We start from the raw sequence: 23509 nt of genomic DNA, 5'->3' as shown, positions 1-23509 counted from the left end.
GCTTTGTGTGGCTCGGTGGTCTAGGGGTATGATTCTCGCTTTGGGTGCGAGAGGTCCCGGGTTCAAATCCCGGCCGGGCCCGTTTTTATACCCAACGCATTTGATACATATTTTGTTAACTTCTATCACAGATTACTATAGAAACAGAACAGAAAAAAAGTAAATGAAGTTTAAGTGAAAACGTTATGCATTTAAAATTATCAGCTTTGTGTGGCTCGGTGGTCTAGGGGTATGATTCTCGCTTTGGGTGCGAGAGGTCCCGGGTTCAAATCCCGACCGGGCCCGTTTTTATACCCAACGCATTTGATACATACTTTGTTAACTTCTATCACAGATTACTATAAGAAACAGAACAGAAAAAAAGTAAATGAAGTTTAAGTGAAAACGTAATGCATTTAAAATTATCTGCTTTGTGTGGCTCGGTGGTCTAGGGGTATGATTCTCGCTTTGGGTGCGAGAGGTCCCGGGTTCAAATCCCGGCCGGGCCCGTTTTTATACCCAACGCATTTGATACATATTTTGTTAACTTCTATCTCAGATTACTATAGAAACAGAACAGAAAAAAAGTAAATGAAGTTTAAGTGAAAACGTAATGCATTTAAAATTATCAGCTTTGTGTGGCTCGGTGGTCTAGGGGTATGATTCTCGCTTTGGTTGCGAGAGGTCCCGGGTTCCAATCCCGGCCGGGCCCGTTTTTATACCCAACGCATTTGGTACATATTTTGTTAACTTCTATCACAGAATACTATAAAAGCAGAACAGAAAAAAAGTAAATGAAGTTTAAGTGAAAACGTAATGCATTTAAAATTATCAGCTTTGTGTGGCTCGGTGGTCTAGGGGTATGATTCTCGCTTTGGGTGCGAGAGGTCCCGGGTTCGAATCCCGGCCGGTCCCGTTTTTATACCCAACGCATTTGATACATATTTTGTTAACTTCTATCACAGATTACTATAAAAGCAGAACAGAAAAAAAGTAAATGAAGTTTAAGTGAAAACGTAATGCATTTAAAATTATCAGCTTTGTGTGGCTCGGTGGTCTAGGGGTATGATTCTCGCTTTGGGTGCGAGAGGTCCCGGGTTCAAATCCCGGCCGGGCCCGTTTTTATACCCAACGCATTTGGTACATATTTTGTTAACTTCTATCACAGATTACTATAAAAGCAGAACAGAAAAAAAGTAAATGAAGTTTAAGTGAAAACGTAATGCATTTAAAATTATCAGCTTTATGTGGCTCGGTGGTCTAGGGGTATGATTCTCGCTTTGGGTGCGAGAGGTCCCGGGTTCAAATCCCGGCCGGGCCCGTTTTTATACCCAACGCATTTGATACATATTTTGTTAACTTCTATCACAGATTACTATAGAAACAGAACAGAAAAAAAGTAAATGAAGTTTAAGTGAAAACGTAATGCATTTAAAATTATCAGCTTTGTGTGGCTCGGTGGGCTAGGGGTATGATTTTCGCTTTGGGTGCGAGAGGTCCCGGGTTCAAATCCCGGCCGGGCCCGTTTTTATACCCAACGCATTTGATACATATTTTGTTAACTTCTATCACAGATTACTATAAAAGCAGAACAGAAAAAAAGTAAATGAAGTTTAAGTGAAAACGTAATGCATTTAAAATTATCAGCTTTGTGTGGCTCGGTGGTCTAGGGGTATGATTCTCGCTTTGGGTGCGAGAGGTCCCGGGTTCAAATCCCGGCCGGGCCCGTTTTTATACCCAACGCATTTGGTACATATTTTGTTAACTTCTATCACAGATTACTATAAAAGCAGAACAGAAAAAAAGTAAATGAAGTTTAAGTGAAAACGTAATGCATTTAAAATTATCAGCTTTGTGTGGCTCGGTGGTCTAGGGGTATGATTCTCGCTTTGGGTGCGAGAGGTCCCGGGTTCAAATCCCGGCCGGGCCCGTTTTTATACCCAACGCATTTGATACATATTTTGTTAACTTCTATCACAGATTACTATAGAAACAGAACAGAAAAAAAGTAAATGAAGTTTAAGTGAAAACGTAATGCATTTAAAATTATCAGCTTTGTGTGGCTCGGTGGTCTAGGGGTATGATTCTCGCTTTGGGTGCGAGAGGTCCCGGGTTCAAATCCCGGCCGGGCCCGTTTTTATACCCAACGCATTTGATACATATTTTGTTAACTTCTATCACAGATTACTATAGAAACAGAACAGAAAAAAAGTAAATGAAGTTTAAGTGAAAACGTTATGCATTTAAAATTATCAGCTTTGTGTGGCTCGGTGGTCTAGGGGTATGATTCTCGCTTTGGGTGCGAGAGGTCCCGGGTTCAAATCCCGACCGGGCCCGTTTTTATACCCAACGCATTTGATACATACTTTGTTAACTTCTATCACAGATTACTATAAGAAACAGAACAGAAAAAAAGTAAATGAAGTTTAAGTGAAAACGTAATGCATTTAAAATTATCTGCTTTGTGTGGCTCGGTGGTCTAGGGGTATGATTCTCGCTTTGGGTGCGAGAGGTCCCGGGTTCAAATCCCGGCCGGGCCCGTTTTTATACCCAACGCATTTGATACATATTTTGTTAACTTCTATCTCAGATTACTATAGAAACAGAACAGAAAAAAAGTAAATGAAGTTTAAGTGAAAACGTAATGCATTTAAAATTATCAGCTTTGTGTGGCTCGGTGGTCTAGGGGTATGATTCTCGCTTTGGTTGCGAGAGGTCCCGGGTTCCAATCCCGGCCGGGCCCGTTTTTATACCCAACGCATTTGGTACATATTTTGTTAACTTCTATCACAGAATACTATAAAAGCAGAACAGAAAAAAAGTAAATGAAGTTTAAGTGAAAACGTAATGCATTTAAAATTATCAGCTTTGTGTGGCTCGGTGGTCTAGGGGTATGATTCTCGCTTTGGGTGCGAGAGGTCCCGGGTTCGAATCCCGGCCGGTCCCGTTTTTATACCCAACGCATTTGATACATATTTTGTTAACTTCTATCACAGATTACTATAAAAGCAGAACAGAAAAAAAGTAAATGAAGTTTAAGTGAAAACGTAATGCATTTAAAATTATCAGCTTTGTGTGGCTCGGTGGTCTAGGGGTATGATTCTCGCTTTGGGTGCGAGAGGTCCCGGGTTCAAATCCCGGCCGGGCCCGTTTTTATACCCAACGCATTTGGTACATATTTTGTTAACTTCTATCACAGATTACTATAAAAGCAGAACAGAAAAAAAGTAAATGAAGTTTAAGTGAAAACGTAATGCATTTAAAATTATCAGCTTTGTGTGGCTCGGTGGTCTAGGGGTATGATTCTCGCTTTGGGTGCGAGAGGTCCCGGGTTCAAATCCCGGCCGGGCCCGTTTTTATACCCAACGCATTTGATACATATTTTGTTAACTTCTATCACAGATTACTATAGAAACAGAACAGAAAAAAAGTAAATGAAGTTTAAGTGAAAACGTAATGCATTTAAAATTATCAGCTTTGTGTGGCTCGGTGGGCTAGGGGTATGATTTTCGCTTTGGGTGCGAGAGGTCCCGGGTTCAAATCCCGGCCGGGCCCGTTTTTATACCCAACGCATTTGATACATATTTTGTTAACTTCTATCACAGATTACTATAGAAACAGAACAGAAAAAAAGTAAATGAAGTTTAAGTGAAAACGTAATGCATTTAAAATTATCAGCTTTGTGTGGCTCGGTGGTCTAGGGGTATGATTCTCGCTTTGGGTGCGAGAGGTCCCGGGTTCAAATCCCGGCCGGGCCCGTTTTTATACCTAACGCATTTGATACATATTTTGTTAACTTCTATCACAGATTACTATAGAAACAGAACAGAAAAAAAGTAAATGAAGTTTAAGTGAAAACGTAATGCATTTAAAATTTTCAGCTTTGTGTTGCTCGGTGGTCTAGGGGTATGATTCTCGCTTTGGGTGCGAGAGGTCCCGGGTTCAAATCCCGGCCGGGCCCGTTTTTATACCCAACGCATTTGATACATATTTTGTAACTTTATCACAGATTACTATAAGAAACAGAAGAGAAAAAAAGTAAATGAAGTTTTCGTTAAAACGTAATGCATTTAAAATTATCAGCTTTGAGTGGCTCGGTGGTCTAGGGGTATGATTCTCGCTTTGGGTGCGAGAGGTCCCGGGTTCAAATCCCGGCCGGGCCCGTTTTTATACCCAACGCATTTGATACATATTTTGTAATTTTATCACAGATTACTATAAGAAACAGAAGAGAAAAAAAGTAAATGAAGTTTTCGTTAAAACGTAATGCATTTAAAATTATCAGCTTTGAGTGGCTCGGTGGTCTAGGGGTATGATTCTCGCTTTGGGTGCGAGAGGTCCCGGGTTCAAATCCCGGCCGGGCCCGTTTTTATACCCAACGCATTTGGTATATATTTTTTTAACTTCTATCACAATTTAGTATAAGAAACAGAACAGAAAAAAAGTAAATGAAGTTTAAGTGGAAACGTAATGCATTTAAAATTATCAGCTTTGTGCGGCTCGGTGGTCTAGGGGTATGATTCTCGCTTTGGGTGCGAGAGGTCCCGGGTTCAAATCCCGGCCGGGCCCGTTTTTATACCCAACGCATTTGATACATATTTCGTTAACTTTATCACAGATTACTATAAGAAACAGAACAGAAAAAAAGTAAATGAAGTTTTCGTTAAAACGTAATGCATTTAAAATTATCAGCTTTGAGTGGCTCGGTGGTTTAGGGGTATGATTATCGCTTTGGGTGCGAGAGGTCCCGGGTTCAAATCCCGGCCGGGCCCGTTTTTAAACCCAACGCATTTGGTACATATTTTGTTAACTTCTATCACAGATTACTATAAAAGCAGAACAGAAAAAAAGTAAATGAAGTTTAAGTGAAATCGTAATGCATTTAAAATTATCAGCTTTGTGTGGCTCGGTGGTCTAGGGGTATGATTCTCGCTTTGGGTGCGAGAGGTCCCGGGTTCAAATCCCGGCCGGGCCCGTTTTTATACCCAACGCATTTGATACATACTTTGTTAACTTCTATCACTGATTACTATAAGAAACAGAACAGAAAAAAAGTAAATGAAGTTTAAGTGAAAACGTAATGCATTTAAAATTATCAGCTTTGTGCGGCTCGGTGGTCTAGGGGTATGATTCTCGCTTTGGGTGCGAGAGGTCCCGGGTTCAAATCCCGGCCGGGACCGTTTTTATACCCAACGCATTTGGTATATATTTTTTTAACTTCTATCACAGATTACTATAAGAAACAGAACAGAAAAAAAGTAAATGAAGTTTAAGTGAAAACGTAATGCATTTAAAATTATCAGCTTTGTGTGGCTCGGTGGTCTAGGGGTATGATTCTCGCTTTGGGTGCGAGAGGTCCCGGGTTCAAATCCCGGCCGGGCCCGTTTTTATACCCAACGCATTTGATACATATTTTGTTAACTTCTATCACAGATTACTATAGAAACAGAACAGAAAAAAAGTAAATGAAGTTTAAGTGAAAACGTAATGCATTTAAAATTTTCAGCTTTGTGTGGCTCGGTGGTCTAGGGGTATGATTTTCGCTTTTGGTGCGAGAGGTCCCAGGTTCAAATCCCGGCCGGGCCCGTTTTTATACCCAACGCATTTGATACATATTTTGTTAACTTCTATCACAGATTACTATAGAAACAGAACAGAAAAAAAGTAAATGAAGTTTAAGTGAAAACGTAATGCATTTAAAATTATCAGCTTTGTGCGGCTCGGTGGTCTAGGGGTATGATTCTCGCTTTGGGTGCGAGAGGTCCCGGGTTCAAATCCCGCCAAGCCCGTTTTTATACCCAACGCATTTGATACATATTTTGTTAACTTCTATCACAGATTACTATAGAAACAGAACAGAAAAAAAGTAAATGAAGTTTAAGTGAAAAGGTAATGCATTTGAAATTTTCAGCTTTGTGTGGCTCGGTGGTCTAGGGGTATGATTCTCGCTTTGGGTGCGAGAGGTCCCGGGTTCAAATCCCGGCCGGGCCCGTTTTTATACCCAACGCATTTGATACATATTTTGTTAACTTCTATCACAGATTACTATAGAAACAGAACAGAAAAAAAGTAAATGAAGTTTAAGTGAAAACGTAATGCATTTCAAATTATCAGCTTTGAGTGGCTCGGTGGTCTAGGGGTATGATTCTCGCTTTGGGTGCGAGAGGTCCCGGGATCAAATCCCGGCCGGGCACATTTTTATACCCAACGCATTTGGTATATATTTTTTTAACTTCTATCACAGATTACTATAAGAAACAGAACAGAAAAAAAGTAAATGAAGTTTAAGTGAAAACGTAATGCATTTAAAATTATCAGCTTTGTGTGGCTCGGTGGTCTAGGGGTATGATTCTCGCTTTGGGTGCGAGAGGTCCCGGGTTCAAATCCCGGCCGGGCCCGTTTTTATACCCAACGCATTTGATACATATTTTGTTAACTTCTATCACAGATTACTATAGAAACAGAACAGAAAAAAAGTAAATGAAGTTTAAGTGAAAGCGTAATGCATTTAAAATTATCAGCTTTGTGTGGCTCGGTGGTCTAGGGGTATGATTCTCGCATTGGGTGCGAGAGGTCCCGGGTTCAAATCCCGGCCGGGCCCGTTTTTATACCCAACGCATTTGATACATATTTTGTAACTTTATCACAGATTACTATAAGAAACAGAACAGAAAAAAAGTAAATGAAGTTTTCGTTAAAACGTAATGCATTTAAAATTATCAGCTTTGAGTGGCTCGGTGGTTTAGGGGTATGATTATCGCTTTGGGTGCGAGAGGTCCCGGGTTCAAATCCCGGCCGGGCCCGTTTTTATACCCAACGCATTTGGTACATATTTTGTTAACTTCTATCACAGATTACTATAAAAGCAGAACAGAAAAAAAGTAAATGAAGTTTAAGTGAAAACGTAATGCATTTAAAATTATCAGCTTTGTGCGGCTCGGTGGTCTAGGGGTATGATTCTCGCTTTGGGTGCGAGAGGTCCCGGGTTCAAATCCCGGCCGGGCCCGTTTTTATACCCAACGCATTTGGTATATATTTTTTTAACTTCTATCACAGATTACTATAAGAAACAGAACAGAAAAAAAGTAAATGAAGTTTAAGTGAAAACGTAATGCATTTAAAATTATCAGCTTTGTGTGGCTCGGTGGTCTAGGGGTATGATTCTCGCTTTGGGTGCGAGAGGTCCCGGGTTCAAATCCCGGCCGGGCCCGTTTTTATACCCAACGCATTTGATACATATTTTGTTAACTTCTATCACAGATTACTATAGAAACAGAACAGAAAAAAAGTAAATGAAGTTTAAGTGAAAACGTAATGCATTTAAAATTATCAGCTTTGTGTGGCTCGGTGGTCTAGGGGTATGATTTTCGCTTTGGGTGCGAGAGGTCCCGGGTTCAAATCCCGGCCGGGCCCGTTTTTATACCCAACGCATTTGATACATATTTTGTTAACTTCTATCACAGATTACTATAGAAACAGAACAGAAAAAAAGTAAATGAAGTTTAAGTGAAAACGTAATGCATTTAAAATTATCAGCTTTGTGTGGCTCGGTGGTCTAGGGGTATGATTCTCGCTTTGGGTGCGAGAGGTCCCGGGTTCAAATCCCGGCCGGGCCCGTTTTTATAACCAACGCATTTGATACATATTTTGTAACTTTATCACAGATTACTATAAGAAACAGAAGAGAAAAAAAGTAAATGAAGTTTTCGTTAAAACGTAATGCATTTAAAATTATCAGCTTTGAGTGGCTCGGTGGTCTAGGGGTATGATTCTCGCTTTAGGTGCTAGAGGTCCCGGGATAAAATCCCGGCCGGGCCCGTTTTTATGCCCAACGCATTTGGTGTATATTTTTTAACTTTATCACAGATTACTATAAAACAGAACAGAAAAAAAGTAAATGAAGTTTAAGTGAAAACGTAATGCATTTAAAATTATCAGCTTTGTGTGGCTCGGTGGTCTAGGGGTATGATTCTCGCTTTGGGTGCGAGAGGTCCCGGGTTCAAATCCCGGCCGGGCTCGTTTTTATACCCAACGCATTTGGTATATATTTTTTTAACTTCTATCACAGATTACTATAAGAAACAGAACAGAAAAAAAGTAAATGAAGTTTAAGTGAAAACGTAATGCATTTAAAATTATCAGCTTTGTGTGGCTCGGTGGTCTAGGGGTATGATTGTCGCTTTGGGTGCGAGAGGTCCCGGGTTCAAATCCCGGCCGGGCCCGTTTTTATACCCAACGCATTTGATACATATTTTGTTAACTTCTACCACAGATTACTATAGAAACAGAACAGAAAAAAAGTAAATGAAGTTTAAGTGAAAACGTAATGCATTTAAAATTATCAGCTTTGTGTGGCTCGGTGGTCTAGGGGTATGATTCTCGCTTTGGGTGCGAGAGGTCCCGGGTTCAAATCCCGGCCGGGCCCGTTTTTATACCCAACGCATTTGATACATATTTTGTAACTTTATCACAGATTACTATAAGAAACAGAAGAGAAAAAAAGTAAATGAAGTTTTCGTTAAAACGTAATGCATTTAAAATTATCAGCTTTGAGTGGCTCGGTGGTCTAGGGGTATGATTCTCGCTTTGGGTGCGAGAGGTCCCGGGTTCAAATCCCGGCCGGGCCCGTTTTTATACCCAACGCATTTGATACATATTTTGTTAACTTTATCACAGATTACTATAAGAAACAGAACAGAAAAAAAGTAAATGAAGTTTTCGTTAAAACGTAATGCATTTAAAATTATCAGCTTTGAGTGGCTCGGTGGTCTAGGGGTATGATTATCGGTTTGGGTGCGAGAGGTCCCGGGTTCAAATCCCGGCCGGGCCCGTTTTTATACCCAACGCATTTGGTACATATTTTGTTAACTTCTATCACAGATTACTATAAAAGCAGAACAGAAAAAAAGTAAATGAAGTTTAAGTGAAAACGTAATGCATTTAAAATTATCTGCTTTGAGTGGCTCGGTGGTCTAGGGGTATGATTCTCGCTTTGGGAGCGAGAGGTCCCGGGTTCAAATCCCGGCCGGGCCCGTTTTTATACCCAACGCATTTGGTGTATATTTTTTTAACTTTATCACAGATTACTATAAGAACAGAACAGAAAAAAAGTAAATGAAGTTTAAGTGAAAACGTAATGCATTTAAAATTATCAGCTTTGTGTGGCTCGGTGGTCTAGGGGTATGATTCTCGCTTTGGGTGCGAGAGGTCCCGGGTTCAAATCCCGGCCGGGCCCGTTTTTATACCCAAACGCATTTGGTATATATTTTTTTAACTTCTATCACAGATTAGTATAAGAAACAGAACAGAAAAAAAGTAAATGAAGTTTAAGTGAAAACGTAATGCATTTAAAATTATCAGCTTTGTGCGGCTCGGTGGTCTAGGGGTATGATTCTCGCTTTGGGTGCGAGAGGTCCCGGGTTCAAATCCCGGCCGGGTCCGTTTTTGTACCCAACGCATTTGATACATATTTTGTTAACTTTATCACAGACTACTATAAGAAACAGAACAGAAAAAAAGTAAATGAAGTTTTCGTTAAAACGTAATGCATTTAAAATTATCAGCTTTGAGTGGCTCGGTGGTTTAGGGGTATGATTATCGCTTTGGGTGCGAGAGGTCCCGGGTTCAAATCCCGGCGGGGCCCGTTTTTATACCCAACGCATTTGGTACATATTTTGTTAACTTCTATCACAGATTACTATAAAAGCAGAACAGAAAAAAAGTAAATGAAGTTTAAGTGAAAACGTAATGCATTTAAAATTATCAGCTTTGTGTGGCTCGGTGGTCTAGGGGTATGATTCTCGCTTTGGGTGCGAGAGGTCCCGGGTTCAAATCCCGGCCGGGCCCGTTTTTATACCCAACGCATTTGATACATACTTTGTTAACTTCTATCACTGATTACTATAAGAAACAGAACAGAAAAAAAGTAAATGAAGTTTAAGTGAAAACGTAATGCATTTAAAATTATCAGCTTTGTGCGGCTCGGTGGTCTAGGGGTATGATTCTCGCTTTGGGTGCGAGAGGTCCCGGGTTCAAATCCCGGCCGGGCCCGTTTTTATACCCAACGCATTTGGTATATATTTTTTTAACTTCTATCACAGATTACTATAAGAAACAGAACAGAAAAAAAGTAAATGAAGTTTAAGTGAAAACGTAATGCATTTAAAATTATCAGCTTTGTGTGGCTCGGTGGTCTAGGGGTATGATTCTCGCTTTGGGTGCGAGAGGTCCCGGGTTCAAATCCCGGCCGGGCCCGTTTTTATACCCAACGCATTTGATACATATTTTGTTAACTTCTATCACAGATTACTATAGAAACAGAACAGAAAAAAAGTAAATGAAGTTTAAGTGAAAACGTAATGCATTTAAAATTATCAGCTTTGTGTGGCTCGGTGGTCTAGGGGTATGATTTTCGCTTTGGGTGCGAGAGGTCCCGGGTTCAAATCCCGGCCGGGCCCGTTTTTATACCCTACGCATTTGATACATATTTTGTTAACTTCTATCACAGATTACTATAGAAACAGAACAGAAAAAAAGTAAATGAAGTTTAAGTGAAAACGTAATGCATTTAAAATTATCAGCTTTGTGTGGCTCGGTGGTCTAGGGGTATGATTCTCGCTTTGGGTGCGAGAGGTCCCGGGTTCAAATCCCGGCCGGGCCCGTTTTTATACCCAACGCATTTGATACATATTTTGTTAACTTCTATCACAGATTACTATAGAAACAGAACAGAAAAAAAGTAAATGAAGTTTAAGTGAAAACGTAATGCATTTAAAATTATCAGCTTTGTGTGGCTCGGTGGTCTAGGGGTATGATTCTCGCTTTGGCTGCGAGAGGTCCCGGGTTCAAATTCCGGCCGGGCCCGTTTTTATACCCAACGCATTTGATACATATTTTGTAACTTTATCACAGATTACTATAAGAAACAGAAGAGAAAAAAAGTAAATGAAGTTTTCGTTAAAACGTAATGCATTTAAAATTATCAGCTTTGAGTGGCTCGGTGGTCTAGGGGTATGATTCTCGCTTTAGGTGCGAGAGGTCCCGGGATAAAATCCCGGCCGGGCCCGTTTTTATGCCCAACGCATTTGGTGTATATTTTTTAACTTTATCACAGATTACTATAAAACAGAACAGAAAAAAAGTAAATGAAGTTTAAGTGAAAACGTAATGCATTTAAAATTATCAGCTTTGTGTGGCTCGGTGGTCTAGGGGTATGATTCTCGCTTTGGGTGCGAGAGGTCCCGGGTTCAAATCCCGGCCGGGCCCGTTTTTATACCCAACGCATTTGGTATATATTTTTTTAACTTCTATCACAGATTACTATAAGAAACAGAACAGAAAAAAAGTAAATGAAGTTTAAGTGAAAACGTAATGCATTTAAAATTATCAGCTTTGTGTGGCTCGGTGGTCTAGGGGTATGATTGTCGCTTTGGGTGCGAGAGGTCCCGGGTTCAAATCCCGGCCGGGCCCGTTTATATACCCAACGCATTTGATACATATTTTGTTAACTTCTATCACAGATTACTATAGAAACAGAACAGAAAAAAAGTAAATGAAGTTTAAGTGAAAACGTAATGCATTTAAAATTATCAGCTTTGTGTGGCTCGGTGGTCTAGGGGTATGATTCTCGCTTTGGGTGCGAGAGGTCCCGGGTTCAAATCCCGGCCGGGCCCGTTTTTATACCCAACGCATTTGATACATATTTTGTAACTTTATCACAGATTACTATAAGAAACAGAAGAGAAAAAAAGTAAATGAAGTTTTCGTTAAAACGTAATGCATTTAAAATTATCAGCTTTGAGTGGCTCGGTGGTCTAGGGGTATGATTCTCGCTTTAGGTGCGAGAGGTCCCGGGATAAAATCCCGGCCGGGCCCGTTTTTATGCCCAACGCATTTGGTGTATATTTTTTAACTTTATCACAGATTACTATAAAACAGAACAGAAAAAAAGTAAATGAAGTTTAAGTGAAAACGTAATGCATTTAAAATTATCAGCTTTGTGTGGCTCGGTGGTCTAGGGGTATGATTCTCGCTTTGGGTGCGAGAGGTCCCGGGTTCAAATCCCGGCCGGGCCCGTTTTTATACCCAACGCATTTGATACATACTTTGTTAACTTCTATCACAGATTACTATAAGAAACAGAACAGAGAAAAAGTAAATGAAGTTTAAGTGAAAACGTAATGCATTTAAAATTATCAGCTTTGTGTGGCTCGGTGGTCTAGGGGTATGATTGTCGCTTTGGGTGCGAGAGGTCCCGGGTTCAAATCCCGGCCGGGCCCGTTTTTATACCCAACGCATTTGATACATATTTTGTTAACTTCTACCACAGATTACTATAGAAACAGAACAGAAAAAAAGTAAATGAAGTTTAAGTGAAAACGTAATGCATTTAAAATTATCAGCTTTGTGTGGCTCGGTGGTCTAGGGGTATGATTCTCGGTTTGGGTGCGAGAGGTTCCGGGTTCAAATCCCGGCCGGGCCCGTTTTTATACCCAACGCATTTGATACATATTTTGCAACTTTATCACAGATTACTATAAGAAACAGAAGAGAAAAAAAGTAAATGAAGTTTTCGTTAAAACGTAATGCATTTAAAATTATCAGCTTTGAGTGGCTCGGTGGTCTAGGGGTATGATTCTCGCTTTGGGTGCGAGAGGTCCCGGGTTCAAATCCCGGCCGGGCCCGTTTTTATACCCAACGCATTTGATACATATTTTGTTAACTTTATCACAGATTACTATAAGAAACAGAACAGAAAAAAAGTAAATGAAGTTTTCGTTAAAACGTAATGCATTTAAAATTATCAGCTTTGAGTGGCTCGGTGGTCTAGGGGTATGATTATCGGTTTGGGTGCGAGAGGTCCCGGGTTCAAATCCCGGCCGGGCCCGTTTTTATACCCAACGCATTTGGTACATATTTTGTTAACTTCTATCACAGATTACTATAAAAGCAGAACAGAAAAAAAGTAAATGAAGTTTAAGTGAAAACGTAATGCATTTAAAATTATCTGCTTTGAGTGGCTCGGTGGTCTAGGGGTATGATTCTCGCTTTGGGTGCGAGAGGTCCCGGGTTCAAATCCCGGCCGGGCCCGTTTTTATACCCAACGCATTTGGTATATATTTTTTTAACTTCTATCACAGATTACTATAAGAAACAGAACAGAAAAAAAGTAAATGAAGTTTAAGTGAAAACGTAATGCATTTAAAATTATCAGCTTTGTGTGGCTCGGTGGTCTAGGGGTATGATTGTCGCTTTGGGTGCGAGAGGTCCCGGGTTCAAATCCCGGCCGGGCCCGTTTATATACCCAACGCATTTGATACATATTTTGTTAACTTCTATCACAGATTACTATAGAAACAGAACAGAAAAAAAGTAAATGAAGTTTAAGTGAAAACGTAATGCATTTAAAATTATCAGCTTTGTGTGGCTCGGTGGTCTAGGGGTATGATTCTCGCTTTGGGTGCGAGAGGTCCCGGGTTCAAATCCCGGCCGGGCCCGTTTTTATACCCAACGCATTTGATACATATTTTGTAACTTTATCACAGATTACTATAAGAAACAGAAGAGAAAAAAAGTAAATGAAGTTTTCGTTAAAACGTAATGCATTTAAAATTATCAGCTTTGAGTGGCTCGGTGGTCTAGGGGTATGATTCTCGCTTTAGGTGCGAGAGGTCCCGGGATAAAATCCCGGCCGGGCCCGTTTTTATGCCCAACGCATTTGGTGTATATTTTTTAACTTTATCACAGATTACTATAAAACAGAACAGAAAAAAAGTAAATGAAGTTTAAGTGAAAACGTAATGCATTTAAAATTATCAGCTTTGTGTGGCTCGGTGGTCTAGGGGTATGATTCTCGCTTTGGGTGCGAGAGGTCCCGGGTTCAAATCCCGGCCGGGCCCGTTTTTATACCCAACGCATTTGATACATACTTTGTTAACTTCTATCACAGATTACTATAAGAAACAGAACAGAGAAAAAGTAAATGAAGTTTAAGTGAAAACGTAATGCATTTAAAATTATCAGCTTTGTGTGGCTCGGTGGTCTAGGGGTATGATTGTCGCTTTGGGTGCGAGAGGTCCCGGGTTCAAATCCCGGCCGGGCCCGTTTTTATACCCAACGCATTTGATACATATTTTGTTAACTTCTACCACAGATTACTATAGAAACAGAACAGAAAAAAAGTAAATGAAGTTTAAGTGAAAACGTAATGCATTTAAAATTATCAGCTTTGTGTGGCTCGGTGGTCTAGGGGTATGATTCTCGCTTTGGGTGCGAGAGGTCCCGGGTTCAAATCCCGGCCGGGCCCGTTTTTATACCCAACGCATTTGATACATATTTTGCAACTTTATCACAGATTACTATAAGAAACAGAAGAGAAAAAAAGTAAATGAAGTTTTCGTTAAAACGTAATGCATTTAAAATTATCAGCTTTGAGTGGCTCGGTGGTCTAGGGGTATGATTCTCGCTTTGGGTGCGAGAGGTCCCGGGTTCAAATCCCGGCCGGGCCCGTTTTTATACCCAACGCATTTGATACATATTTTGTTAACTTTATCACAGATTACTATAAGAAACAGAACAGAAAAAAAGTAAATGAAGTTTTCGTTAAAACGTAATGCATTTAAAATTATCAGCTTTGAGTGGCTCGGTGGTCTAGGGGTATGATTATCGGTTTGGGTGCGAGAGGTCCCGGGTTCAAATCCCGGCCGGGCCCGTTTTTATACCCAACGCATTTGGTACATATTTTGTTAACTTCTATCACAGATTACTATAAAAGCAGAACAGAAAAAAAGTAAATGAAGTTTAAGTGAAAACGTAATGCATTTAAAATTATCTGCTTTGAGTGGCTCGGTGGTCTAGGGGTATGATTCTCGCTTTGGGTGCGAGAGGTCCCGGGTTCAAATCCCGGCCGGGCCCGTTTTTATACCCAACGCATTTGGTGTATATTTTTTTAACTTTATCACAGATTACTATAAGAACAGAACAGAAAAAAAGTAAATGAAGTTTAAGTGAAAACGTAATGCATTTAAAATTATCAGCTTTGTGTGGCTCGGTGGTCTAGGGGTATGATTCTCGCTTTGGGTGCGAGAGGTCCCGGGTTCAAATCCCGGCCGGGCCCGTTTTTATACCCAACGCATTTGGTATATATTTTTTTAACTTCTATCACAGATTAGTATAAGAAACAGAACAGAAAAAAAGTAAATGAAGTTTAAGTGAAAACGTAATGCATTTAAAATTATCAGCTTTGTGCGGCTCGGTGGTCTAGGGGTATGATTCTCGCTTTGGGTGCGAGAGGTCCCGGGTTCAAATCCCGGCCGGGCCCGTTTTTGTACCCAACGCATTTGATACATATTTTGTTAACTTTATCACAGATTACTATAAGAAACAGAACAGAAAAAAAGTAAATGAAGTTTTCGTTAAAACGTAATGCATTTAAAATTATCAGCTTTGAGTGGCTCGGTGGTTTAGGGGTATGATTATCGCTTTGGGTGCGAGAGGTCCCGGGTTCAAATCCCGGCCGGGCCCGTTTTTATACCCAACGCATTTGGTACATATTTTGTTAACTTCTATCACAGATTACTATAAAAGCAGAACAGAAAAAAAGTAAATGAAGTTTAAGTGAAAACGTAATGCATTTAAAATTATCAGCTTTGTGTGGCTCGGTGGTCTAGGGGTATGATTCTCGCTTTGGGTGCGAGAGGTCCCGGGTTCAAATCCCGGCCGGGCCCGTTTTTATACCCAACGCATTTGATACATACTTTGTTAACTTCTATCACTGATTACTATAAGAAACAGAACAGAAAAAAAGTAAATGAAGTTTAAGTGAAAACGTAATGCATTTAAAATTATCAGCTTTGTGCGGCTCGGTGGTCTAGGGGTATGATTCTCGCTTTGGGTGCGAGAGGTCCCGGGTTCAAATCCCGGCCGGGCCCGTTTTTATACCCAACGCATTTGATACATACTTTGTTAACTTCTATCACAGATTACTATAAGAAACAGAACAGAAAAAAAGTAAATGAAGTTTAAGTGAAAACGTAATGCATTTAAAATTATCAGCTTTGTGTGGCTCGGTGGTCTAGGGGTATGATTCTCGCTTTGGGTGCGAGAGGTCCCGGGTTCAAATCCCGGCCGGGCCCTTTTTTATACCCAACGCATTTGATACATATTTTGTTCACTTCTATCACAGATTACTATAGAAACAGAACAGAAAAAAAGTAAATGAAGTTTAAGTGAAAACGTAATGCATTTAAAATTATCAGCTTTGTGTGGCTCGGTGGTCTAGGGGTATGATTCTCGCTTTGGGTGCGAGAGGTCCCGGGTTCAAATCCCGGCCGGGCCCGTTTTTATACCCAACGCATTTGATACATATTTTGTAACTTTATCACAGATTACTATAAGAAACAGAAGAGAAAAAAAGTAAATGAAGTTTTCGTTAAAACGTAATGCATTTAAAATTATCAGCTTTGAGTGGCTCGGTGGTCTAGGGGTATGATTCTCGCTTTGGGTGCGAGAGGTCCCGGGTTCAAATCCCGGCCGGGCCCGTTTTTATACCCAACGCATTTGGTACATATTTTGTTAACTTCTATCACAGATTACTATAAAAGCAGAACAGAAAAAAAGTAAATGAAGTTTAAGTGAAAACGTAATGCATTTAAAATTATCAGCTTTGTGTGGCTCGGTGGTCTAGGGGTATGATTCTCGCTTTGGGTGCGAGAGGTCCCGGGTTCAAATCCCGGCCGGGCCCGTTTTTATACCCAACGCATTTGATACATATTTTTTTAACTTCTATCACAGATTACTATAAAAACAGAAAAGAAAAAAAGTAGATGAAGTTTAGGTGAAAACGTAATGCATTTAAAATTATCAGCTTTGCGTGGCTCGGTGGTCTAGGGGTATGATTCTCGCTTTGGGTGCGAGAGGTCCCGGGTTCAAATCCCGGCTGGGTCCGCTTTTAAACCCAACGCATTTGATACAAATATTGTTAACTTTATCACAGATTACTATAAAAACAGAAAAGAAAAAGAGTAAATGAAGTTTAAGTGAAAACGTAATGCATTTAAAATTATCAACTTTGTGTGGCTCGGTGGTCTAGGGGTATGATTCTCGCCATGGGTGCGAGAGGTCCTGGGTTCAAATCCCGGCTGGGCCCGCTTTTATACCCAACGCATTTGATACAAATATTGTTAACTTCTATCACAGATTACTATAAAAGCAGAACAGAAAAAAAGTAAATGAAGTTTAAGTGAAAACGTATTGCATTTAAAATTATCAGCTTTGTGTGGCTCGGTGGTCTAGGGGTATGATTCTCGCTTTGGGTGCGAGAGGTCCCGGGTTCAAATCCCGGCCGGGCCCGTTTTTATACCCAACGCATTTGGTACATATTTTGTTAACTTCTATCACAGATTACTATAAAAGCAGAACAGAAAAAAAGTAAATGAAGTTTAAGTGAAAACGCAATGCATTTAAAATTATCAGCTTTGTGTGGCTCGGTGGTCTAGGGGTATGATTCTCGCTTTGGGTGCGAGAGGTCCCGGGTTCAAATCCCGGCCGGGCCCGTTTTTATACCCAACGCATTTGATATATATTTTGTTAACTTCTATCACAGATTACTATAGAAACAGAACAGAAAAAAAGTAAATGAAGTTTAAGTGAAAACGTAATGCGTTTAAAATTATCAGCTTTGTGTGGCTCGGTGGTCTAGGGGTATGATTCTCGCTTTGGGTGCGAGAGGTCCCGGGTTCAAATCCCGGCCGGGCCCGTTTTTATACCCAACGCATTTGATACATATTTTGTTAACTTCTATCACAGATTACTATAGAAACAGAGCAGTAAAAAAGTAAATGAAGTTTAAGTGAAAACGTAATGCATTTAAAATTATCAGCTTTGTGTGGCTCGGTGGTCTAGGGGTATGATTCTCGCTTTGGGTGCGAGAGGTCCCGGGTTCAAATCCCGGCCGGGCCCGTTTTTATACCCAACGCATTTGATACATATTTTGTTAACTTCTATCAGAGATTACTATAGAAACAGAACAGAAAAAAGTAAATAAAGTTTAAGTGAAAACGTAATGCATTTAAAATTATCAGCTTTGTGTTGCTCGGTGGTCTAGGGGTATGATTCTCGCTTTGGGTGCGAGAGGTCCCGGGTTCAAATCCCGGCCGGGCCCGTTTTTATACCCAACGCATTTGATACATATTTTCTAACTTTATCACAGATTACTATAAGAAACAGAAGAGAAAAAAAGTAAATGAAGTTTTCGTTAAAACGTAATGCATTTAAAATTATCAGCTTTGTGTGGCTCGGTGGTCTAGGGGTATGATTCTCGCTTTGGGTGCGAGAGGTCCCGGGTTCAAATCCCGGCCGGGCCCGTTTTTATACCCAACGCATTTGGTGTATATTTTTTTAACTTTATCACAGATTACTATAAAAACAGAACAGAAAAAAAGTAAATGAAGTTTAAGTGAAAACGTAATGCATTTAAAATTATCAGCTTTGTGTGGCTCGGTGGTCTAGGGGTATGATTCTCGCTTTGGGTGCGAGAGGTCCCGGGTTCAAATCCCGGCCGGGCCCGTTTTTATACCCAACGCATTTGGTATATATTTTTTTAACTTCTATCACAGATTAGTATAAGAAACAGAACAGAAAAAAAGTAAATGAAGTTTAAGTGAAAACGTAATGCATTTAAAATTATCAGCTTTGTGCGGCTCGGTGGTCTAGGGGTATGATTCTCGCTTTGAGTGCGAGAGGTCCCGGGTTTAAATCCCGGCCGGGCCCTTTTTTATACCCAACGCATTTGATACATATTTTGTTAACTTTATCACAGATTACTATAAGAAACAGAACAGAAAAAAAGTAAATGAAGTTTTCGTTAAAACGTAATGCATTTAAAATTATCAGCTTTGAGTGGCTCGGTGGTTTAGGGGTATGATTATCGCTTTGGGTGCGAGAGGTCCCGGGTTCAAATCCCGGCCGGGCCCGTTTTTATACCCAACGCATTTGGTACATATTTTGTTAACTTCTATCACAGATTACTATAAAAGCAGAACAGAAAAAAAGTAAATGAAGTTTAAGTGAAAACGTAATGCATTTAAAATTATCAGCTTTGTGTGGCTCGGTGGTCTAGGGGTATGATTTTCGCTTTGGGTGCGAGAGGTCCCGGGTTCAAATCCCGGCCTGGCCCATTTTTATACCCAACGCATTTGATACATACTTTGTTAACTTCTATCACTGATTACTATAAAACAGAACAGAAAAAAAGTAAATGAAGTTTAAGTGAAAACGTAATGCATTTAAAATTATCAGCTTTGTGTGGCTCGGTGGTCTAGGGGTATGATTCTCGCTTTGGGTGCGAGAGGTCCCGGGTTCAAATCCCGGCCGGGCCCGTTTTTATACCCAACGCATTTGGTATATATTTTTTTAACTTCTATCACAGATTACTATAAGAAACAGAACAGAAAAAAAGTAAATGAAGTTTAAGTGAAAACGTAATGCATTTAAAATTATCAGCTTTGTGTGGCTCGGTGGTCTAGGGGTATGATTCTCGCTTTGGGTTCGAGAGGTCCCGGGTTCAAATCCCGGCCGGGCCCGTTTTTATACCCAACGCATTTGATACATATTTTGTTAACTTCTATCACAGATTACTATAGAAACAGAACAGAAAAAAAGTAAATGAAGTTTAAGTGAAAACGTAATGCATTTAAAATTATCAGCTTTGTGTGGCTCGGTGGTCTAGGGGTATGATTCTCGATTTGGGTGCGAGAGGTCCCGGGTTCAAATCCCGGCCGGGCCCGTTTTTATACCCAACGCATTTGGTATATATTTTTTTAACTTCTATCACAGATTACTATAAGAAACAGAAGAGAAAAAAAGTAAATGAAGTTTTCGTTAAAACGTAATGCATTTAAAATTATCAGCTTTGTGTGGCTCGGTGGTCTAGGGGTATGATTCTCGCTTTGGGTGCGAGAGGTCCCGGGTTCAAATCCCGGCCGGGCCCGTTTTTATACCCAACGCATTTGGTGTATATTTTTTTAACTTTATCACAGATTACTATAAAAACAGAACAGAAAAAAAGTAAATGAAGTTTAAGTGAAAACGTAATGCATTTAAAATTATCAGCTTTGTGTGGCTCGGTGGTCTAGGGGTATGATTCTCGCTTTGGGTGCGAGAGGTCCCGGGTTCAAATCCCGGCCGGGCCCGTTTTTATACCCAACGCATTTGGTATATATTTTTTTAACTTCTATCACAGATTAGTATAAGAAACAGAACAGAAAAAAAGTAAATGAAGTTTAAGTGAAAACGTAATGCATTTAAAATTATCAGCTTTGTGCGGCTCGGTGGTCTAGGGGTATGATTCTCGCTTTGGGTGCGAGAGGTCCCGGGTTTAAATCCCGGCCGGGCCCTTTTTTATACCCAACGCATTTGATACATATTTTGTTAACTTTATCACAGATTACTATAAGAAACAGAACAGAAAAAAAGTAAATGAAGTTTTCGTTAAAACGTAATGCATTTAAAATTATCAGCTTTGAGTGGCTCGGTGGTTTAGGGGTATGATTATCGCTTTGGGTGCGAGAGGTCCCGGGTTCAAATCCCGGCCGGGCCCGTTTTTATACCCAACGCATTTGGTACATATTTTGTTAACTTCTATCACAGATTACTATAAAAGCAGAACAGAAAAAAAGTAAATGAAGTTTAAGTGAAAACGTAATGCATTTAAAATTATCAGCTTTGTGTGGCTCGGTGGTCTAGGGGTATGATTTTCGCTTTGGGTGCGAGAGGTCCCGGGTTCAAATCCCGGCCTGGCCCATTTTTATACCCAACGCATTTGATACATACTTTGTTAACTTCTATCACTGATTACTATAAAACAGAACAGAAAAAAAGTAAATGAAGTTTAAGTGAAAACGTAATGCATTTAAAATTATCAGCTTTGTGTGGCTCGGTGGTCTAGGGGTATGATTCTCGCTTTGGGTGCGAGAGGTCCCGGGTTCAAATCCCGGCCGGGCCCGTTTTTATACCCAACGCATTTGGTATATATTTTTTTAACTTCTATCACAGATTACTATAAGAAACAGAACAGAAAAAAAGTAAATGAAGTTTAAGTGAAAACGTAATGCATTTAAAATTATCAGCTTTGTGTGGCTCGGTGGTCTAGGGGTATGATTCTCGCTTTGGGTTCGAGAGGTCCCGGGTTCAAATCCCGGCCGGGCCCGTTTTTATACCCAACGCATTTGATACATATTTTGTTAACTTCTATCACAGATTACTATAGAAACAGAACAGAAAAAAAGTAAATGAAGTTTAAGTGAAAACGTAATGCATTTAAAATTATCAGCTTTGTGTGGCTCGGTGGTCTAGGGGTATGATTCTCGATTTGGGTGCGAGAGGTCCCGGGTTCAAATCCCGGCCGGGCCCGTTTTTATACCCAACGCATTTGATACATATTTTGTAACTTTATCACAGATTACTATAAGAAACAGAAGAGAAAAAAAGTAAATGAAGTTTTCGTTAAAACGTAATGCATTTAAAATTATCAGCTTTGAGTGGCTCGGTGGTCCTGGGTATGATTCTCGCTTTGGGTGCGAGAGTTCCCGGGTTCAAATCCCGGCCGGGCCCGTTTTTATACCCAACGCATTTGTAGTATATTTTTTTAACTTTATCACAGATTACTATAAAAACAGAACAGAAAAAAAGTAAATGAAGTTTAAGTGAAAACGTAATGCATTTAAAATTATCAGCTTTGTGTGGCTCGGTGGTCTAGGGGTATGATTCTCGCTTTGGGTGCGAGAGGTCCCGGGTTCAAATCCCGGCCGGGCCCGTTTTTATACCCAACGCATTTGATACATATTTTGTTAACTTTATCACAGATTACTATAAGAAACAGAACAGAAAAAAAGTAAATGAAGTTTTCGTTAAAACGTAATGCATTTAAAATTATCAGCTTTGAGTGGCTCGGTGGTTTAGGGGTATGATTATCGCTTTGGGTGCGAGAGGTCCCGGGCTCAAATCCCGGCCGGGCCGTTTTTATACGCAACGCATTTGTAGTATATTTTTTAACTTTATCACAGATTACTAAAAAAACAGAACAGAAAAAAAGTAAATGAAGTTTAAGTGAAAACGTAATGCATTTAAAATTATCAGCTTTGTGTGGCTCGGTGGTCTAGGGGTATGATTTTCGCTTTGGGTGCGAGAGGTCCCGGGTTCAAATCCCGGCCGGGCCCTTTTTTATACCCAACGCATTTGATACATATTTTGTTAACTTCTATCACAGATTACTATAAGAAACAGAACAGAAAAAAAGTAAATGAAGTTTAAGTGAAAACGTAATGCATTTAAAATTATCAGCTTTGTGTGGCTCGGTGGTCTAGGGGTATGATTCTCGCTTTGGGTGCGAGAGGTCCCGGGTTCAAATCCCGGCCGGGCCCTTTTTTATACCCAACGCATTTGATACATATTTTGTTAACTTCTATCACAGATTACTATAGAAACAGAACAGAAAAAAAGTAAATGAAGTTTAAGTGAAAACGTAATGCATTTAAAATTATCAGCTTTGTGTGGCTCGGTGGTCTAGGGGTATGATTCTCGCTTTGGGTGCGAGAGGTCCCGGGTTCAAATCCCGGCCGGGCCCGTTTTTATACCCAACGCATTTGATACATATTTTGTAACTTTATCACAGATTACTATAAGAAACAGAAGAGAAAAAAAGTAAATGAAGTTTTCGTTAAAACGTAATGCATTTAAAATTATCAGCTTTGAGTGGCTCGGTGGTCTAGGGGTATGATTCTCGCTTTGGGTGCGAGAGGTCCCGGGTTCAAATCCCGGCCGGGCCCGTTTTTATACCCAACGCATTTGGTACATATTTTGTTAACTTCTATCACAGATTACTATAAAAGCAGAACAGAAAAAAAGTAAATGAAGTTTAAGTGAAAACGTAATGCATTTAAAATTATCAGCTTTGTGTGGCTCGGTGGTCTAGGGGTATGATTCTCGCTTTGGGTGCGAGAGGTCCCGGGTTCAAATCCCGGCCGGGCCCGTTTTTATACCCAACGCATTTGATACATATTTTTTTAACTTCTATCACAGATTACTATAAAAACAGAAAAGAAAAAAAGTAGATGAAGTTTAGGTGAAAACGTAATGCATTTAAAATTATCAGCTTTGCGTGGCTCGGTGGTCTAGGGGTATGATTCTCGCTTTGGGTGCGAGAGGTCCCGGGTTCAAATCCCGGCTGGGTCCGCTTTTAAACCCAACGCATTTGATACAAATATTGTTAACTTTATCACAGATTACTATAAAAACAGAAAAAAAAAGAGTAAATGAAGTTTAAGTGAAAACGTAATGCATTTAAAATTATCAACTTTGTGTGGCTCGGTGGTCTAGGGGTATGATTCTCGCCATGGGTGCGAGAGGTCCTGGGTTCAAATCCCGGCTGGGCCCGCTTTTATACCCAACGCATTTGATACAAATATTGTTAACTTCTATCACAGATTACTATAAAAGCAGAACAGAAAAAAAGTAAATGAAGTTTAAGTGAAAA

The 23509-nt window shown here is 40.1% G+C and overlaps 1 protein-coding gene and 87 non-coding genes across 88 annotated transcripts in view; 87 read left to right on the top strand and 1 right to left on the bottom strand.

The window, feature by feature from the left end:
• Positions 1-23509, bottom strand: part of LOC107444320 (cell adhesion molecule Dscam1-like) — a 230960-nt gene that overhangs the window by 59835 nt on the left and 147616 nt on the right. The window lies entirely within an intron of this gene.
• On the top strand, positions 10-81 carry TRNAP-UGG (transfer RNA proline (anticodon UGG)). The gene has a single exon. It is a non-coding gene; the product is annotated as a tRNA-Pro (tRNA).
• TRNAP-UGG (transfer RNA proline (anticodon UGG)) lies at positions 213-284 on the top strand. Its single transcript has one exon. It is a non-coding gene; the product is annotated as a tRNA-Pro (tRNA).
• On the top strand, positions 417-488 carry TRNAP-UGG (transfer RNA proline (anticodon UGG)). The gene has a single exon. It is a non-coding gene; the product is annotated as a tRNA-Pro (tRNA).
• TRNAP-UGG (transfer RNA proline (anticodon UGG)) lies at positions 1026-1097 on the top strand. Its single transcript has one exon. It is a non-coding gene; the product is annotated as a tRNA-Pro (tRNA).
• Positions 1229-1300, top strand: TRNAP-UGG (transfer RNA proline (anticodon UGG)). Its single transcript has one exon. It is a non-coding gene; the product is annotated as a tRNA-Pro (tRNA).
• TRNAP-UGG (transfer RNA proline (anticodon UGG)) lies at positions 1635-1706 on the top strand. The gene has a single exon. It is a non-coding gene; the product is annotated as a tRNA-Pro (tRNA).
• Positions 1838-1909, top strand: TRNAP-UGG (transfer RNA proline (anticodon UGG)). The gene has a single exon. It is a non-coding gene; the product is annotated as a tRNA-Pro (tRNA).
• TRNAP-UGG (transfer RNA proline (anticodon UGG)) lies at positions 2041-2112 on the top strand. Its single transcript has one exon. It is a non-coding gene; the product is annotated as a tRNA-Pro (tRNA).
• On the top strand, positions 2244-2315 carry TRNAP-UGG (transfer RNA proline (anticodon UGG)). Its single transcript has one exon. It is a non-coding gene; the product is annotated as a tRNA-Pro (tRNA).
• Positions 2448-2519, top strand: TRNAP-UGG (transfer RNA proline (anticodon UGG)). The gene has a single exon. It is a non-coding gene; the product is annotated as a tRNA-Pro (tRNA).
• TRNAP-UGG (transfer RNA proline (anticodon UGG)) lies at positions 3057-3128 on the top strand. Its single transcript has one exon. It is a non-coding gene; the product is annotated as a tRNA-Pro (tRNA).
• TRNAP-UGG (transfer RNA proline (anticodon UGG)) lies at positions 3260-3331 on the top strand. The gene has a single exon. It is a non-coding gene; the product is annotated as a tRNA-Pro (tRNA).
• TRNAP-UGG (transfer RNA proline (anticodon UGG)) lies at positions 3666-3737 on the top strand. The gene has a single exon. It is a non-coding gene; the product is annotated as a tRNA-Pro (tRNA).
• TRNAP-UGG (transfer RNA proline (anticodon UGG)) lies at positions 4071-4142 on the top strand. The gene has a single exon. It is a non-coding gene; the product is annotated as a tRNA-Pro (tRNA).
• On the top strand, positions 4273-4344 carry TRNAP-UGG (transfer RNA proline (anticodon UGG)). Its single transcript has one exon. It is a non-coding gene; the product is annotated as a tRNA-Pro (tRNA).
• On the top strand, positions 4477-4548 carry TRNAP-UGG (transfer RNA proline (anticodon UGG)). Its single transcript has one exon. It is a non-coding gene; the product is annotated as a tRNA-Pro (tRNA).
• On the top strand, positions 4680-4751 carry TRNAP-UGG (transfer RNA proline (anticodon UGG)). The gene has a single exon. It is a non-coding gene; the product is annotated as a tRNA-Pro (tRNA).
• On the top strand, positions 4883-4954 carry TRNAP-UGG (transfer RNA proline (anticodon UGG)). The gene has a single exon. It is a non-coding gene; the product is annotated as a tRNA-Pro (tRNA).
• Positions 5087-5159, top strand: TRNAP-UGG (transfer RNA proline (anticodon UGG)). Its single transcript has one exon. It is a non-coding gene; the product is annotated as a tRNA-Pro (tRNA).
• On the top strand, positions 5291-5362 carry TRNAP-UGG (transfer RNA proline (anticodon UGG)). The gene has a single exon. It is a non-coding gene; the product is annotated as a tRNA-Pro (tRNA).
• On the top strand, positions 5494-5565 carry TRNAQ-UUG (transfer RNA glutamine (anticodon UUG)). Its single transcript has one exon. It is a non-coding gene; the product is annotated as a tRNA-Gln (tRNA).
• Positions 5899-5970, top strand: TRNAP-UGG (transfer RNA proline (anticodon UGG)). The gene has a single exon. It is a non-coding gene; the product is annotated as a tRNA-Pro (tRNA).
• On the top strand, positions 6306-6377 carry TRNAP-UGG (transfer RNA proline (anticodon UGG)). Its single transcript has one exon. It is a non-coding gene; the product is annotated as a tRNA-Pro (tRNA).
• On the top strand, positions 6509-6580 carry TRNAP-UGG (transfer RNA proline (anticodon UGG)). The gene has a single exon. It is a non-coding gene; the product is annotated as a tRNA-Pro (tRNA).
• On the top strand, positions 6711-6782 carry TRNAP-UGG (transfer RNA proline (anticodon UGG)). The gene has a single exon. It is a non-coding gene; the product is annotated as a tRNA-Pro (tRNA).
• On the top strand, positions 6914-6985 carry TRNAP-UGG (transfer RNA proline (anticodon UGG)). Its single transcript has one exon. It is a non-coding gene; the product is annotated as a tRNA-Pro (tRNA).
• TRNAP-UGG (transfer RNA proline (anticodon UGG)) lies at positions 7118-7189 on the top strand. The gene has a single exon. It is a non-coding gene; the product is annotated as a tRNA-Pro (tRNA).
• On the top strand, positions 7321-7392 carry TRNAP-UGG (transfer RNA proline (anticodon UGG)). The gene has a single exon. It is a non-coding gene; the product is annotated as a tRNA-Pro (tRNA).
• TRNAP-UGG (transfer RNA proline (anticodon UGG)) lies at positions 7524-7595 on the top strand. Its single transcript has one exon. It is a non-coding gene; the product is annotated as a tRNA-Pro (tRNA).
• TRNAP-UGG (transfer RNA proline (anticodon UGG)) lies at positions 7926-7997 on the top strand. The gene has a single exon. It is a non-coding gene; the product is annotated as a tRNA-Pro (tRNA).
• On the top strand, positions 8333-8404 carry TRNAP-UGG (transfer RNA proline (anticodon UGG)). The gene has a single exon. It is a non-coding gene; the product is annotated as a tRNA-Pro (tRNA).
• On the top strand, positions 8535-8606 carry TRNAP-UGG (transfer RNA proline (anticodon UGG)). Its single transcript has one exon. It is a non-coding gene; the product is annotated as a tRNA-Pro (tRNA).
• TRNAP-UGG (transfer RNA proline (anticodon UGG)) lies at positions 8941-9012 on the top strand. The gene has a single exon. It is a non-coding gene; the product is annotated as a tRNA-Pro (tRNA).
• Positions 9143-9214, top strand: TRNAP-UGG (transfer RNA proline (anticodon UGG)). Its single transcript has one exon. It is a non-coding gene; the product is annotated as a tRNA-Pro (tRNA).
• TRNAP-UGG (transfer RNA proline (anticodon UGG)) lies at positions 9348-9419 on the top strand. Its single transcript has one exon. It is a non-coding gene; the product is annotated as a tRNA-Pro (tRNA).
• TRNAP-UGG (transfer RNA proline (anticodon UGG)) lies at positions 9754-9825 on the top strand. Its single transcript has one exon. It is a non-coding gene; the product is annotated as a tRNA-Pro (tRNA).
• Positions 9958-10029, top strand: TRNAP-UGG (transfer RNA proline (anticodon UGG)). Its single transcript has one exon. It is a non-coding gene; the product is annotated as a tRNA-Pro (tRNA).
• Positions 10162-10233, top strand: TRNAP-UGG (transfer RNA proline (anticodon UGG)). Its single transcript has one exon. It is a non-coding gene; the product is annotated as a tRNA-Pro (tRNA).
• TRNAP-UGG (transfer RNA proline (anticodon UGG)) lies at positions 10365-10436 on the top strand. Its single transcript has one exon. It is a non-coding gene; the product is annotated as a tRNA-Pro (tRNA).
• Positions 10568-10639, top strand: TRNAP-UGG (transfer RNA proline (anticodon UGG)). The gene has a single exon. It is a non-coding gene; the product is annotated as a tRNA-Pro (tRNA).
• On the top strand, positions 10973-11044 carry TRNAL-UAG (transfer RNA leucine (anticodon UAG)). The gene has a single exon. It is a non-coding gene; the product is annotated as a tRNA-Leu (tRNA).
• Positions 11173-11244, top strand: TRNAP-UGG (transfer RNA proline (anticodon UGG)). Its single transcript has one exon. It is a non-coding gene; the product is annotated as a tRNA-Pro (tRNA).
• Positions 11580-11651, top strand: TRNAP-UGG (transfer RNA proline (anticodon UGG)). The gene has a single exon. It is a non-coding gene; the product is annotated as a tRNA-Pro (tRNA).
• Positions 11782-11853, top strand: TRNAL-UAG (transfer RNA leucine (anticodon UAG)). The gene has a single exon. It is a non-coding gene; the product is annotated as a tRNA-Leu (tRNA).
• TRNAP-UGG (transfer RNA proline (anticodon UGG)) lies at positions 11982-12053 on the top strand. Its single transcript has one exon. It is a non-coding gene; the product is annotated as a tRNA-Pro (tRNA).
• On the top strand, positions 12591-12662 carry TRNAP-UGG (transfer RNA proline (anticodon UGG)). The gene has a single exon. It is a non-coding gene; the product is annotated as a tRNA-Pro (tRNA).
• TRNAP-UGG (transfer RNA proline (anticodon UGG)) lies at positions 12997-13068 on the top strand. The gene has a single exon. It is a non-coding gene; the product is annotated as a tRNA-Pro (tRNA).
• TRNAP-UGG (transfer RNA proline (anticodon UGG)) lies at positions 13404-13475 on the top strand. The gene has a single exon. It is a non-coding gene; the product is annotated as a tRNA-Pro (tRNA).
• TRNAL-UAG (transfer RNA leucine (anticodon UAG)) lies at positions 13606-13677 on the top strand. The gene has a single exon. It is a non-coding gene; the product is annotated as a tRNA-Leu (tRNA).
• TRNAP-UGG (transfer RNA proline (anticodon UGG)) lies at positions 13806-13877 on the top strand. The gene has a single exon. It is a non-coding gene; the product is annotated as a tRNA-Pro (tRNA).
• Positions 14213-14284, top strand: TRNAP-UGG (transfer RNA proline (anticodon UGG)). The gene has a single exon. It is a non-coding gene; the product is annotated as a tRNA-Pro (tRNA).
• Positions 14415-14486, top strand: TRNAP-UGG (transfer RNA proline (anticodon UGG)). Its single transcript has one exon. It is a non-coding gene; the product is annotated as a tRNA-Pro (tRNA).
• On the top strand, positions 14821-14892 carry TRNAP-UGG (transfer RNA proline (anticodon UGG)). The gene has a single exon. It is a non-coding gene; the product is annotated as a tRNA-Pro (tRNA).
• TRNAP-UGG (transfer RNA proline (anticodon UGG)) lies at positions 15023-15094 on the top strand. The gene has a single exon. It is a non-coding gene; the product is annotated as a tRNA-Pro (tRNA).
• TRNAP-UGG (transfer RNA proline (anticodon UGG)) lies at positions 15227-15298 on the top strand. The gene has a single exon. It is a non-coding gene; the product is annotated as a tRNA-Pro (tRNA).
• Positions 15430-15501, top strand: TRNAP-UGG (transfer RNA proline (anticodon UGG)). Its single transcript has one exon. It is a non-coding gene; the product is annotated as a tRNA-Pro (tRNA).
• On the top strand, positions 15633-15704 carry TRNAP-UGG (transfer RNA proline (anticodon UGG)). The gene has a single exon. It is a non-coding gene; the product is annotated as a tRNA-Pro (tRNA).
• On the top strand, positions 15837-15908 carry TRNAP-UGG (transfer RNA proline (anticodon UGG)). The gene has a single exon. It is a non-coding gene; the product is annotated as a tRNA-Pro (tRNA).
• Positions 16041-16112, top strand: TRNAP-UGG (transfer RNA proline (anticodon UGG)). Its single transcript has one exon. It is a non-coding gene; the product is annotated as a tRNA-Pro (tRNA).
• TRNAP-UGG (transfer RNA proline (anticodon UGG)) lies at positions 16244-16315 on the top strand. The gene has a single exon. It is a non-coding gene; the product is annotated as a tRNA-Pro (tRNA).
• Positions 16446-16517, top strand: TRNAP-UGG (transfer RNA proline (anticodon UGG)). The gene has a single exon. It is a non-coding gene; the product is annotated as a tRNA-Pro (tRNA).
• TRNAP-UGG (transfer RNA proline (anticodon UGG)) lies at positions 16649-16720 on the top strand. The gene has a single exon. It is a non-coding gene; the product is annotated as a tRNA-Pro (tRNA).
• On the top strand, positions 16852-16923 carry TRNAP-UGG (transfer RNA proline (anticodon UGG)). The gene has a single exon. It is a non-coding gene; the product is annotated as a tRNA-Pro (tRNA).
• On the top strand, positions 17257-17328 carry TRNAP-UGG (transfer RNA proline (anticodon UGG)). Its single transcript has one exon. It is a non-coding gene; the product is annotated as a tRNA-Pro (tRNA).
• TRNAP-UGG (transfer RNA proline (anticodon UGG)) lies at positions 17460-17531 on the top strand. Its single transcript has one exon. It is a non-coding gene; the product is annotated as a tRNA-Pro (tRNA).
• Positions 17663-17734, top strand: TRNAP-UGG (transfer RNA proline (anticodon UGG)). The gene has a single exon. It is a non-coding gene; the product is annotated as a tRNA-Pro (tRNA).
• On the top strand, positions 17866-17937 carry TRNAP-UGG (transfer RNA proline (anticodon UGG)). Its single transcript has one exon. It is a non-coding gene; the product is annotated as a tRNA-Pro (tRNA).
• TRNAP-UGG (transfer RNA proline (anticodon UGG)) lies at positions 18270-18341 on the top strand. Its single transcript has one exon. It is a non-coding gene; the product is annotated as a tRNA-Pro (tRNA).
• Positions 18472-18543, top strand: TRNAP-UGG (transfer RNA proline (anticodon UGG)). The gene has a single exon. It is a non-coding gene; the product is annotated as a tRNA-Pro (tRNA).
• Positions 18676-18747, top strand: TRNAS-UGA (transfer RNA serine (anticodon UGA)). The gene has a single exon. It is a non-coding gene; the product is annotated as a tRNA-Ser (tRNA).
• TRNAP-UGG (transfer RNA proline (anticodon UGG)) lies at positions 18879-18950 on the top strand. Its single transcript has one exon. It is a non-coding gene; the product is annotated as a tRNA-Pro (tRNA).
• On the top strand, positions 19284-19355 carry TRNAP-UGG (transfer RNA proline (anticodon UGG)). The gene has a single exon. It is a non-coding gene; the product is annotated as a tRNA-Pro (tRNA).
• TRNAP-UGG (transfer RNA proline (anticodon UGG)) lies at positions 19488-19559 on the top strand. The gene has a single exon. It is a non-coding gene; the product is annotated as a tRNA-Pro (tRNA).
• Positions 19895-19966, top strand: TRNAP-UGG (transfer RNA proline (anticodon UGG)). Its single transcript has one exon. It is a non-coding gene; the product is annotated as a tRNA-Pro (tRNA).
• TRNAP-UGG (transfer RNA proline (anticodon UGG)) lies at positions 20097-20168 on the top strand. Its single transcript has one exon. It is a non-coding gene; the product is annotated as a tRNA-Pro (tRNA).
• Positions 20301-20372, top strand: TRNAP-UGG (transfer RNA proline (anticodon UGG)). Its single transcript has one exon. It is a non-coding gene; the product is annotated as a tRNA-Pro (tRNA).
• Positions 20504-20575, top strand: TRNAP-UGG (transfer RNA proline (anticodon UGG)). Its single transcript has one exon. It is a non-coding gene; the product is annotated as a tRNA-Pro (tRNA).
• Positions 20909-20980, top strand: TRNAP-UGG (transfer RNA proline (anticodon UGG)). The gene has a single exon. It is a non-coding gene; the product is annotated as a tRNA-Pro (tRNA).
• Positions 21113-21184, top strand: TRNAP-UGG (transfer RNA proline (anticodon UGG)). The gene has a single exon. It is a non-coding gene; the product is annotated as a tRNA-Pro (tRNA).
• Positions 21316-21387, top strand: TRNAP-UGG (transfer RNA proline (anticodon UGG)). Its single transcript has one exon. It is a non-coding gene; the product is annotated as a tRNA-Pro (tRNA).
• Positions 21719-21790, top strand: TRNAP-UGG (transfer RNA proline (anticodon UGG)). Its single transcript has one exon. It is a non-coding gene; the product is annotated as a tRNA-Pro (tRNA).
• TRNAP-UGG (transfer RNA proline (anticodon UGG)) lies at positions 22122-22193 on the top strand. Its single transcript has one exon. It is a non-coding gene; the product is annotated as a tRNA-Pro (tRNA).
• On the top strand, positions 22326-22397 carry TRNAP-UGG (transfer RNA proline (anticodon UGG)). The gene has a single exon. It is a non-coding gene; the product is annotated as a tRNA-Pro (tRNA).
• TRNAP-UGG (transfer RNA proline (anticodon UGG)) lies at positions 22529-22600 on the top strand. Its single transcript has one exon. It is a non-coding gene; the product is annotated as a tRNA-Pro (tRNA).
• On the top strand, positions 22731-22802 carry TRNAP-UGG (transfer RNA proline (anticodon UGG)). Its single transcript has one exon. It is a non-coding gene; the product is annotated as a tRNA-Pro (tRNA).
• TRNAP-UGG (transfer RNA proline (anticodon UGG)) lies at positions 22934-23005 on the top strand. Its single transcript has one exon. It is a non-coding gene; the product is annotated as a tRNA-Pro (tRNA).
• Positions 23137-23208, top strand: TRNAP-UGG (transfer RNA proline (anticodon UGG)). The gene has a single exon. It is a non-coding gene; the product is annotated as a tRNA-Pro (tRNA).

The sequence above is a fragment of the Parasteatoda tepidariorum genome, chromosome 3 (assembly GCF_982258835.1).
Source record: "Parasteatoda tepidariorum strain Cologne lab strain chromosome 3, Ptep-v5.0, whole genome shotgun sequence".
NCBI lineage: Eukaryota > Metazoa > Arthropoda > Arachnida > Araneae > Theridiidae > Parasteatoda > Parasteatoda tepidariorum.
Note: the sequence above shows the minus strand (reverse complement) of the source record. Positions and strands in the feature narration are given on the sequence as shown.